The sequence below is a fragment of the Pristiophorus japonicus genome, unplaced genomic scaffold, assembly GCF_044704955.1.
Source record: "Pristiophorus japonicus isolate sPriJap1 unplaced genomic scaffold, sPriJap1.hap1 HAP1_SCAFFOLD_276, whole genome shotgun sequence".
Taxonomy (NCBI): Eukaryota; Metazoa; Chordata; class Chondrichthyes; family Pristiophoridae; genus Pristiophorus; species Pristiophorus japonicus.
In genome coordinates, this window is record NW_027252516.1 from 507,819 (window position 1) to 521,496 (window position 13,678).

Genomic DNA, 13,678 nt, shown 5'->3' on the forward strand with positions numbered 1-13,678 from the left:
ACCAACTGACCACAGTCTGACCTTAGAACCAGAAACTGAGCAAATTACCACAATATGACCTAGAAACCAGAAATTGACCAACTGACCACATTCTGAACTGGAAACCAGAAACTGACCAACTGAACACTCTCTGACCAAGAAACCAGAAACTGACCAACTGACCACAGTCTGACCTCGGAACCAGAAACTGACCAACTGACCACAGTCTGATCTAGCGACCCGAAACTGACCAACTGATCACAGTCTGAACTAGGAACCAGAAACTGACCAAATGACCACAGCATGACCTAGAAAACAAAAATTGACCAACTGACTACAGTCTTAAGAAAAAAGCAGAAACTGACCAACTGACCACAGTCTGACCTAGAAACCAGAAAGTGACCAACTGACCACATTCAGACCTAGAAGCCAGAAACTGACCAACTGACCACAGTCAAACTTAGAAACCAGAAACTGACCAACTGACCACAGTCCGACCTAGAAACCAGAAACTGACCAACTGACCACATTCATACCTAGAAACCAGAAACTGACCAATTGATCACAGTTTGACCTAGAAACCAGAAACTGACCAACTGACCACAGACAAACCTAGAAACCAGAAACTGACCAACTGACCACAGTCCGATCTAGAAACCAGAAACTGACAAACTGACCTCAGACTTACCTAGAAATCAGCAACTAACCAACTGGGCACATTCTGACTTCGCAACCAGAACCTGACAAACTGACCTCAGACTTGCCTAGAAACCGGAAACTGACCAACTGACCACAGTCTGCCCTAGGAACCAGAAACTGACCAAATGACCACAGTATAACCTAGAAACCAGAAATTGATCCACTGACCACATTTTGAACTGGAAACCAGAAACTGACCAACTGAACACATTCTGAGCAAGGAATTAGAAACTGACCAACTGACCACAGTCTGATGTCGGAACTAGAAACTGACCAACTGACCGCAGTCTCATCTAGCAACCAGGAACTGACCAGATGACCACAGTCTTGTCGTGCAACCCGAAACTGACCAACTGATCACAGTCTGACCTAGGAACCAGAAACTGACCAAATGATCACAGCATGACCTAGAAACCAGAAACTGACCAACTGACCACAGTCTGAACTAGAAAGCAGAAACTGACCAACTGACCACAGACTGACCTAGAAACCAGAAAGTGACCAACTGACCACATTCAGATCTATAAACCAGAAAGTGACCAACTGATCACAGTCTCACCTAGAAACCAGAAACTGACAAACTGACCACAGTCCTACCTGGAAACCAGAAACTGACAAACTGACCTCAGACTGAACTAGGAACCAGAAACTGATCAACTGACCAGAGTCTGAACCTAGCAACCACCAACTGACCAACAGGCCACATTCTGACCTCGCAACCAGAACCTAACATACTGACCTCAGACTTACCTAGAAACCGGAAACTGACCAACTAACCACAGTCTGCCCTAGGAACCAGAAACTGACCAAATGACAACAGTATGACCTAGAAACCAGAAATTGACCAACTGACCACATTCTGAACTGGAAACCAGAAACTGACCAACTGAACACACTCTGACCAAGAAACCAGAAACTGACCAACTACCACAGTCTGATCGCGGAACTAGAAACTGACCAACTGAACACAGTCTGATTTAGCAACCCGAAACTGATTAACTGATCACAGTCTGACCTTGGAACCAGAAACTGACCAAATGACCACAGCATGACCTAGAAACCAGAAATTGACCAACTGACCACAGTCTGACTTGGAACCAGAAACTGACCAACTGACCATAGTCTGACCTAGGAAACAGAAACTGAAGTAATGATCGCAGTCTAACCGAGACAACCCTAAACTGACAAATTGACCACAGTGTGACCTAGAAATCAGAAAATGACCAAGAGACCACAGTCTGACCGATCAGCCAGTAAGTGAGTTACTAACCACAGTCTGACCCAGAAACCAGAAACTGATCAAAATTCTGAACTAGAAACCAGAAACTGAGCAACTGATCACAGTCTGAACTAGAAACCCGAAACTGACCAACTGACCACAGACGGACATAGGAACCAGAAACTGACCAACTGATCACAGTCTGACCTAGAAACCAGAAATTGACCAGCTGACCACAGTCTGATTGAGAATACCAGAAACTGATCAACTGACCACAGTCTGTCCTAGAAACCAGAAACAGACCAACTGACCACAGTCTGACCTCGAAACCAGAAACTGATCAACTGACCAAAGACTGACCGAGAAACCAGAAACTGAAGAACTGATCACAGTCTAACCGAGACAACGTGACATTGACCAACTGACCACAGTGTGACATAGAAACCAGAAACTGACCAACTGACCACAGTCTCACCGAGCAGCCAGTAACTGAGCAAGTGGCCACATTCTGACCTAGAAAACAGAAACTGAAGATATGATCACAGTCTGAAATGGAAACGAAAAACTGAGCAACTGACCACAGTCTGACCTAGAAACCCGAAACTGACCAAGTGACCACAGATTGACCTAGAAACCAGAATCTGACTAACTGACCACATTCTGACCTAGAAACCAGAAACTGACCAACTGAACACAGTCTGACTTAGAAACCAGAAACTCAGCAACTGACCAATGTCTGACCTAAATAGCAGAAACTGACAAACTGACCTCAGCCTGACCTAGGAACCAGACCTGACCAACTGACCACAGTCTGACTTAGCAAGCATAAGCTGGCCTACTGGCCACATTATGACCTGGCAACCATTAACTGACCAACTGTCCGCAGTCTGAACTAGTTACCCGAAACTGAGCAACTGAATACAGACTGACCTGCGAACCAGAAACAGACCAAGTGACCACAGTCTGACCTTGGAACCAGAAACTGAACAACTGACCACAGTCTGACCTAGCAACCCGAAACTGACCAACCGACCACAGTCTGACCTAGGAAACAGAAACTGACCAAATGACCACAGTATGACTTAGAAACCATAAATTGACCAAATGACCACAGTCTGAACAAGAAACCAGAAACTGAACAACTTACCACAGACTGACCTAGAAACCAGAAAGCGACGAACTGACCACATTCTGACCTCGAAACGAGAAACTGACCAACTGACCACATTCTGACCTAGAAACCAGAAATTAAGAAATGACCACAGACTGACCTCGAAAACAGAAACTGAGAAACTGACCACAGATTGACCGAGGAACCAAAAACTGATCAAAAGACCACAGTCTGAACTAGGAACCTGAAATTGACCAGCTGAACACAGCATGACCGAAAAAAACAGAAACTAATCAACTGACCACAGTCTGACCTAGAAAACAAAAACTGACCAACTGACCTCAGTCTGACTTAGAAACCAGGATCTGACCAACTGACCACATTCTGACTTATTAACCAGAAACTGACAAACTGAGCACAGCGTGACCTAGAAACCAGAAATTGACCAACTGACCACAGTCTGACCGAGCATCCAGTAACTGAGCAACTGACCGCAGTCTGACCTAGAAACCAGAAACTGACGAACTGACCACATTCTGACCTAGAAACCAGAAACTGAAGAGCTGAGCACAGTCTGACCTTGAAACCAGAAACTGACCAAATGATCACAGTCTGACCTAGAAACCAGAAATTGACCAGCTGACCGCAATCTGATTGAGAATACCAGAAACTGATCAACTGACCACAGTCTGTCCTAGAAACCAGAAACAGACCTACTGTCCAAAGTCTGACCTCGAAACCAGGAACTGATCAACTGACCACAGACTGACCGAGAAACCAGAAACTGAAGAACTGATCACAGTCTAACCGAGACAACGTGACATTGACCAACTGACCACAGTGTGACATAGCAACCAGAAACTGACCAACTGACCACAGTCTCACCGAGCAGCCAGTAACTGAGCAAGTGACCACATTCTGACCTAGAAAACAGAAACTGAAGATATGAACACAGTCTGAAATGGAAACGAAAAACTGAGCAACTGACCACAGTCTGACCTAGAAACCCGAAACTGACCAACGGACCACAGACTGACCTAGAATCCAGAATCTGACCAACTGACCACATTCTGACCTATAAACCAGAAACTGACCAACTGACCACAGTCTGAATTAGAAACCAGAAGCTCAGCAACTGACCAATGTCTGACCTAAATAGCAGAAACTGATAAACTGACCTCAGCCTGACCTAGGAACCAGAACTGACCAACTGACCACAGTCTGAATTAGCAAGCATAAACTGGCCTACTGGCTACATTATGACCTAGCAACCATTAACTGACCAACTGTCCGCAGTCTGAACTAGTTACCCGAAACTGAGCAACTGAATACAGACTGACCTACGAACCAGAAACAGACCAAGTGACCACAGTCTGACCTCGGAACCAGAAACTGACAACTGACCACAGTCTGAACTGGAAACCAGAAACTGACCAACTTACCACAGACTGACCTAGAAACCAGAAAGCGACCAACTGACCACATTCTGACCTCGAAACGAGAAACTGACAAACTGACCAGATTCTGACCTAGAAACCAGAAATTAAGAAATGAATACAGACTGACCTCGAAAACAGAAACTGTGAAACTGACCACAGATTGACCGAGGAAACAAAAACTGACCAACAGACCACAGTCTGAACTAGGAACCTGAAATTGACCAGCTGAACACAGCATGACCGAAAAAAACAGAAACTAATCAACTGACCACAGTCTGACCTAGAAAACAAAAACTGACCAACTGACCACAGTCTGACTTAGAAACCAGTATCTGACCAACTGACCACATTCTGACCTAGAAAACAGAAACTAATCAACTGACCACAGTCTGACCGAGCATTCAGTAACTGAGCAACTGACTGCAGTCTGACCTAGAAACCAGAAACTGCCTAACTGACCACATTCTGACCTAGAAACCAGAAACTGAAGAGCTGAGCACAGTCTAACCCAGACAACGTGACATTGACCAACTGACCACAGTGTGACATAGCAACCAGAAACTGACCAACTGACCACAGTCTCACCGAGCAGCCAGTAACTGAGCAAGTGACCACATTCTGACCTAGAAAACAGAAACTGAAGATATGAACACAGTCTGAAATGGAAACGAAAAACTGAGCAACTGACCACAGTCTGACCTAGAAACCCGAAACTGACCAACGGACCACAGACTGACCTAGAAACCAGAATCTGACCAACTGACCACATTTTGACCTATAAACCAGAAACTGACCAACTGACCACAGTCTGACTTAGAAACCAGAAGCTCAGCAACTGACCAATGTCTGACCTAAATAGCAGAAACTGACAAACTGACCTCAGCCTGACATAGGAACCAGAACTGACCAACTGACCACAGTCTGACCTAGCAAGCATAAACTGGCCTACTGGCCACATTATGACCTAGCAAACATTAACTGACCAACTGTCCGCAGTCTGAACGAGTTACCCGAAACTGAGCAACTGAATACAGACTGACCTACGAACCAGAAACAGACCACGTGACCACAGTCTGACGTCGGAACCAGAAACTGACCAACTGACCACAGTCTGACCTAGCAACCCGAAACTGACCAACCGACCACAGTCTGAGCTAGGAAACAGAAACTGACCAAATGACCACAATATGACTTAGAAACCAGAAATTGACCAACTGACCACAGTCTGAACTAGAAACCAGAAACTGAACAACTTACCACAGACAGACCTAGAAACCAGAAAGCGACCAACTGACCACATTCTGACCTCGAAACGAGAAACTGACCAACTGACCACATTCTGACATAGAAACCAGAAATTAAGAAATGACCACAGACTGACCTCGAAAACAGAAACTGAGAAACTGACCACAGATTGACCGAGGAACCAAAAACTGACCAACAGGCCACAGTCTGAACTCGGAACCTGAAATTGACCAGCTGAACACAGCATGACCGAAAAAAACAGAAACTTATCAACTGACCACAATCTGACCTAGAAAACAAAAACTGACCAACTGACCAAAGTCTGACTTAGAAACCAGGATCTGACCAACTGACCACATTCTGACTTATTAACTAGAAACTGACAAACTGAGCACAGCGTGACCTAGAAACCAGAAATTGAACAACTGACCACAGTCTGACCGAGCATTCAGTAACTGAGCAACTGACTGCAGTCTGACCTAGAAACCAGAAACTGACTAACTGACCACATTCTGACCTAGAAACCAGAAACAGAAGAGCTGAGCACAGTCTGACCTTGAAACCAGAAACTGACCAACAGACCACAGTGTGAACTAGCATCCAGATCCTGACCAACTGACCACAGTCTGACCTGGAATACAGAAACTGACCAACTGATCACAATCTGACCGACAAAGCACGAACTGACCAGCTGACCACAGTCTGACCGGGACAACCAGAAACTGATCAACTGACCACAGTCTAACCTAGAAACCCGAAACTGACCAACTGACCACAGACTGACCTAGAAACCAGAAACTGAAGAACTGATCACAGTCTAAGCGAGACAACCCAAAACTGATCAACTGAACACAGTGTGATCTAGAAACCATAAACCGAAGAAATGACCACAGTCTGACCAAGAAACCAGAAACTGAGCAACTGACCACAGTCTGAACTCGGAACCCGAAACTGACCAACAGACCACAGACAGACCTAGAAACCAGAAACTGACCAACTGACCACAGTCTGACCTAGAAACCTGAAATTTACCAGCTGACCACAGTCTGACCGAGAATACCAGAAATTGACCAACTGACCACAGTCTGAATTTGCAACCAGCAACTGACCAACTGACCATAGTCTGACCTCGAAACTAAAAACTGACGAACTGATCACAGTCTGACTTCGAAACCAGAAACTGAAGAGCTGACCACAGTCTGACCGAGAAACCATAAACTGACCAACTGAGCACAGTCTGACCTTGAAACCAGAAACTGACCAACTGACCTTAGTCCCACCAAGAAACCAGATACTGAAAAACTGACATTAGACTGACCCAGGAACCTGAATCTGACCAACTGACCACAGTCTGACTGAGCAACCAGAAACTGACCAACTGGCCACAGTCTGACCACGCAACCAGAAACTGACCAACTGCCCGCAGTCTGTCCTAGAAAGCCGAAACTGAGCAACTGACCACAATTTGACGTAGAAACCAGAAACTGACCAACTGACCACAGTCTGACCTAGCATCCCAAAACTGACCAACTGACCACAATCTGACCTCGGAACCAGAAACTGACCAATTGACCACAGTATGACCGAGAAAACAGAAATTAACCAATTGACGACAGTCTGAACTTCAAAACAGAAACTGACCAACTGACCACAGTCTGACCTAGAAACTAAAAACTGTCCAACTGATCACAGTCTGACTTAGAAACCAGAAACTGAAGGACTGACCACAGTCTGACCTAGGAACCAGAAACTGACCAACTGACCACAGTCTGACCTCGGAACCAGAATCTGACCAATTGACCACAGTATGACCGAGAAAACAGAAATTGTCCAATTGACGACAGTCTGTCCTAGAAACCAGAAACAGACCAACTGACCACAGTCTGACCTCGAAACCAGAAATTGATCAACTGACCACAGACTGAACGAGAAACCAGAAACTGAAGATCTGATCACAGTCGAACCGAAACAACCTGACATCGACCAACTGACCACAGTGTGACACAGAAACCAGAAACTGACCAACTGACCACAGTCTCACCGGGCAGCCAGTAACTGAGCAATTGACCACATTCTGACCTACAAAACAGAAACTGAAGATATGACCACAGTCTGACCAAGAAACCCGAAACTGACCAACTGACCACAGACTGACCTAGAAACCAGAATCTGACCAACTGACACATTCTGACCTAGAAACCAGAAACTGACCAACTGACCAAAGTCTGACTTAGAAACCAGAAACTCAGCAACTGACCAATGTCTGAGCTAAATAGCAGAAACTGACAAACTGACCTCAGCCTGACCTAGGAACCAGATCTGACCAACTGATCACAGTCTGACTTAGCAAGCAGAAACTGGCCTACTGGCCACATTATGACCGAGCAACCATTAACTGACCAACTGTCCGCAGTCTGAACTATTTACCCGAAACTGAGCAACTGAATACAGACTGACCTGCGAACCAGAAACAGACCAAGTGACCACAGTCTGACCTGGGAACCAGAAACGGACAACTGACCACAGTCTGACCTAGCAACCCGAAACTGACCAACTGACCACAGTCTGACCGTGGAAACAGAAACTGACCAAATGACCACAGTATGACTTAGAAACCAGAAATTGAAAACTGACCACAGTCTGAACTAGAAACCAGAAACTGAACAACTTACCACAGACTGACATAGAAACCAGAAAGTGACCAACTGACCACATTCTGACCTCGAAACGAGAAACTGACCAACTGACCACATTCTGATCTAGAAACCAGAAACTAAGAAATGACCACAGACTGACCTGGAAAACAGAAACTGAGAATCTGACCACAGATTGACCGAGGAACGAAAAACTGACCAACAGACCACCGTCTGACCTAGGAACCTGAAATTGACCAGCTGAACACAGCATGATCGAAAAAAACAGAAACTGATCAACTGACCACAGTCTGACCTAGAAACTGACCAGCTGACCACAGTCTGACCAAGAAACCAGAAACTGAGCAACTGACCACAGTCTGAACTCGGAACCCGAAACTGACCAACAGACCACAGACAGACCTAGAAACCAGAAACTGACCAACTGACCACAGTCTGACCTAGAAACCTGAAATTTACCAGCTGACCACAGTCTGACCGAGAATACCAGAAATTGACCAACTGACCACAGTCTGTATTTGCAACCAGCAACTGACCAACTGACCATAGTCTGACCTCGAAACTAAAAACTGACGAACTGATCACAGTCTGACTTCGAAACCAGAAACTGAAGAGCTGACCACAGTCTGACCTAGAAACCAGAAACTGACCAACTGAGCACAATCTGACCTTGAAACCAGAAACTGACCACCTGATCTTAGTCCCACCAAGAAACCAGATACTGAAAAACTGACATTAGACTGACCCAGGAACCTGAATCTGACCAAATGACCACAGTCTGACTGAGCAACCAGAAACTGACCAACTGGCCACAGTCTGACCAATCAACCAGAAACTGACCAACTGCCCGCAGTCTGTCCTAGAAAGCCGAAACTGAGCAACTGACCACAATTTGACTTAGAAACCAGAAACTGACCAACTGACCACAGTCTGACCTAGCCACCCAAAACTGACCAACTGACCACAATCTGACCTCGGAACCAGAAACTGACCAATTGACCACAGTATGACCGAGAAAACAGAAATTGACCAATTGACGACAGTCTGAACTTCAAAACAGAAACTGACCAACTGACCACAGTCTGACCTAGAAACTAAAAACTGTCCAACTGATCACAGTCTGACTTAGAAAGCAGAAACTGAGCAACTGAATACAGACTGACCTACGAACCAGAAACAGACCAAGTGACCACAGTCTGACCTCGGAACCAGAAACTGACAACTGACCACAGTCTGACCTAGCAACCCGAAACTGACCAACTGACCACAGTCTGACCGTGGAAACAGAAACTGACCAAATGACCACAGTATGACTTAGAAACCAGAAATTGACCAAATGACCACAGTCTGAACTAGAAACCAGAAACTGAACAACTTACCACAGACTGACATAGAAACCAGAAAGTGACCAACTGACCACATTCTGACCTCGAAACGAGAAACTGACCAACTGACCACATTCTGACCTAGAAACCAGAAACTAATAAATGACCACAGACTGACCTGGAAAACAGAAACTGAGAATCTGACCACAGATTGACCGAGGAACGAAAAACTGACCAACAGACCACCGTCTGACCTAGGAACCTGAAATTGACCAGCTGAACACAGCATGACCGAAAAAAACAGAAACTGATCAACTGACCACAGTCTGACCTAGAAAACAAAAACTGACCAGCTGACCACAGTCTGACCAAGAAACCAGAAACTGAGCAACTGACCACAGTCTGAACTCGGAACCCGAAACTGACCAACAGACCACAGACAGAACTAGAAACAAGAAACTGACCAACTGACCACAGTCTGACTTAGAAACCAGAATTTGACCAACTGACCACATTCTCACTTAGGAACCAGAAACTGACAAACTGAGCACAGCGTGACCTAGAAACCAGAAATTGACCAACTGACCACAGTCTGAGCGAGCATCCAGTAACTGAGCAACTGACCGCAGTCCGACCTAGAAATCAGAAACTGACTAACTGACCACATTCTGACCTAGAAACCAGAAACTGAAGAGCTGAGCACAGTCTGACCTCGAAACCAGAAACTGACCAACAGACCACAGTGTGAACTAGCATCCAGAAACTGACCAACTGACAACAGTCTGACCTGGAAAACAGAAACTGACCAACTGATCACAATCTGACCGACAAAGCAGAAACTGACCAACTGACCACAGTCTGACCGGGACAACCAGAAACTGATCAACTGACCACAGTCTTACCTAGCAATCATAAACAGACCAACTGACCACAGACTGACCTAGAAACCAAAAACTGAAGAACTTATCACAGTCTAAGCGAGACAACCCAAAACTGATCAACTGACCACAGTGTGACCAAGAAACCAGAAACCGAAGAAATGACCACAGTCTGACCAAGAAACCAGAAACTGAGCAACTGTCCACAGTCTGACCTCGTAACCCGAAACTGACCAACAGACCACAGACTGACCTAGAATACAGAAACTGACCAACTGACCACAGTCTGACCTAGAAACCTGAAATTTACCAGCTGACCAGTCTGACCGAGAATACCAGAAACTGACCAACTGACCACAGACTGACCTAGAAACCAAAAACTGAAGAACTTATCACAGTCTAAGCGAGACAACCCAAAACTGATCAACTGACCACAGTGTGACCTAGAAACTAGAAACCGAAGAAATGACCACAGTCTGACCAAGAAACCAGAAACTGAGCAACTGTCCACAGTCTGACCTCGTAACCCGAAACTGACCATCAGACCACAGACTGACCTAGAAAACAGAAACTTACCAACTGACCACAGTCTGACCTAGAAACCTGAAATTTACCAGCTGACCACAGTCTGACCGAGAATACCAGAAACTGACCAACTGACGACAGTCTGACTTAGCAACCAGTAACTGACCAACTGACCATAGCCTGACCTCGAAACTAAAATCTGACCAACTGATCACAGTCTGACTTCGAAACCAGAAACTGAAGAGCTGACCACAGTCTGACCTAGAAACCAGAAACTGACCAACTGAGCACAGTCTGACCTAGAAACCAGAAACAGACCAACTGACCTCAGTCCCACCAAGAAACCAGATACTGAAAAACTGACATGAGACTGACCCAGGAACCTGAAACTGACCAACTGACCACAGTCGGACTGAGCAACCAGAAACTGAAGAACTGATCACAGTCTAACCGAGACAACCTGAAACTGACCAACTGACCACAGTGTGACGTAGAAATCAGAAACTGACCAACTGACCAATGTCTCACCGAGCAGCCAGTAACTGAGTACTTGACCACAGTCTGACCCAGAAACCAGAAACTGACAAAAATTCTGACCTAGAAACTAGAAAATGAAGAAATGACCACAATCTGACCGAGAAACCAGAAACTGAGCAACTGACCACAGTCTAACCTAGAAACCCGAAACTGACCAACTGATCACAGACGGACATAGGAACCAGAAACTGACCAACTGACCACAGTCTGACCTAGAAACCAGAAATTGACCAGCTGACCACAGTCTGTTTGAGAATACCAGAAACTGACCAATTGACCAGAGTCTGACCAAGCAACCAGAAGCTGACCGATGTCCACAATCTGACCGAGAAAGCAGAAACTGAGCAACTGACCACAGCATGACCTAGAAACCGAAACTGAACAACTGACCACAGTCTGACCTATGAACCAGAAAATGACCAACTGACCGCAGTCTGACCTAGCAACCAGTAACTGACCAACTGACCACAGTCTGAACAAGAAATCAGAAACTGATCAACTGACCACAGTCTGACCTAGAAACCAGAAACAGACCAACTGACCACAGTCTGACATCGAAACCAGAAACTGACCAACTGACCACAGACTGACCGAGAAACCAGAAACTGAAGAACTGATCACAGTCTAACCGAGACAACCTGAAACTGACCAACTGACCACAGTGTGACGTAGGAATCAGAAACTGACCAATTGACCAATGTCTCACCGAGCAGCCAGTAACTGAGCAAGTGACCACATTCTGACCAAGAAAACAGAAACTGAAGATATGACCACAGTCAGAAATGGAAACGAAAAACTGAGCAACTGACCACAGTCTGACCTAGAAACCCGAAACTGACGAACTGACCTCAAACTGACCTAGAAACCAGAATCTGACCAACTGACCACATTCTGACCTAAAAACCAGAAACTGACCAACTGACCACAGTCTGACTTAGCAACCAGAAACTCACCAACTGACCAATGACTGACATAAATAGCAGAAACTGACAAACTGACCTCACCCTGACCTAGGAACCAGAACTGACCAACTGACCACATTATGAACTAGCAACCATTAACTGACCAACTCTCAGCAGTCTGAACTAGAAACACGAAACTGAGCAACTGAACACAGACTAACCTACGAACCAGAAACAGACCAAGTGACCACAGTCTGACCTAGCAACCAGAAACTGACGAACTGCCCGCAGTCTGTCCTAGAAAGCCGAAACTGAGCAACTGACCACAATCTGACATAGAAACCAGAAACTGACCAACTGTCCACAATCTGATCCAGCAACCCAAAACTGACCATCTGACCACAGTCTGACTTCGGAACCAGAAACTGACCAATTGACCACAGTATGACCGAGAAAACAGAAATTGACGAATTGACGACAGTCTGAACTAGAAACCAGAAACTGACCAACTGATCACAGTCTGACTTAGAAACAAGAAACTGAAGGACTGAACACAGTCTGACCTAGAAACCAGAAACTGACCCACTGACCACAGTCTGACCGTGAATCCAGAAACTGAAGAACTGACCACAGTCCGACCCACAAACCAGAAACTGACCAACAGACCACATTCTGAGCTACAAACCAGAAACTGACCAACTGACCACAGTCTGACCTAGGAACCAGAAACTGACCAACAGACCACAGACTGACCTCGAAATCGGTAAACTGAACAACTGATCACAATCTAACCAAGACAACCCGAATCGGACCAACTTACCACAGTGTGACCTAGAAACCAGAAACTGAAGAAATGACCAGTCTTACCTTGCAACCAATAACTGATCAACTGACCAAAGTCTGAACTGGAAACCAGAAACTGACCAACTGACCACAGTCTGATTTAGAAACCAGAAACTGACCAACTGAAAACAGTCTGACCTAGCATCCGAAACTGACCAACTGACCACAGTCTGACCTAGGATCTACAAAATGACCAAATGACCACAGTATGATATTGAAAACAGAAATTGACCTACTGACCACATTCTGAACTAGAAACCAGAAACTGACCAACTGATCACAGTCTGACTTGGAACCAGAAATTGACCAACTACCCACAGTC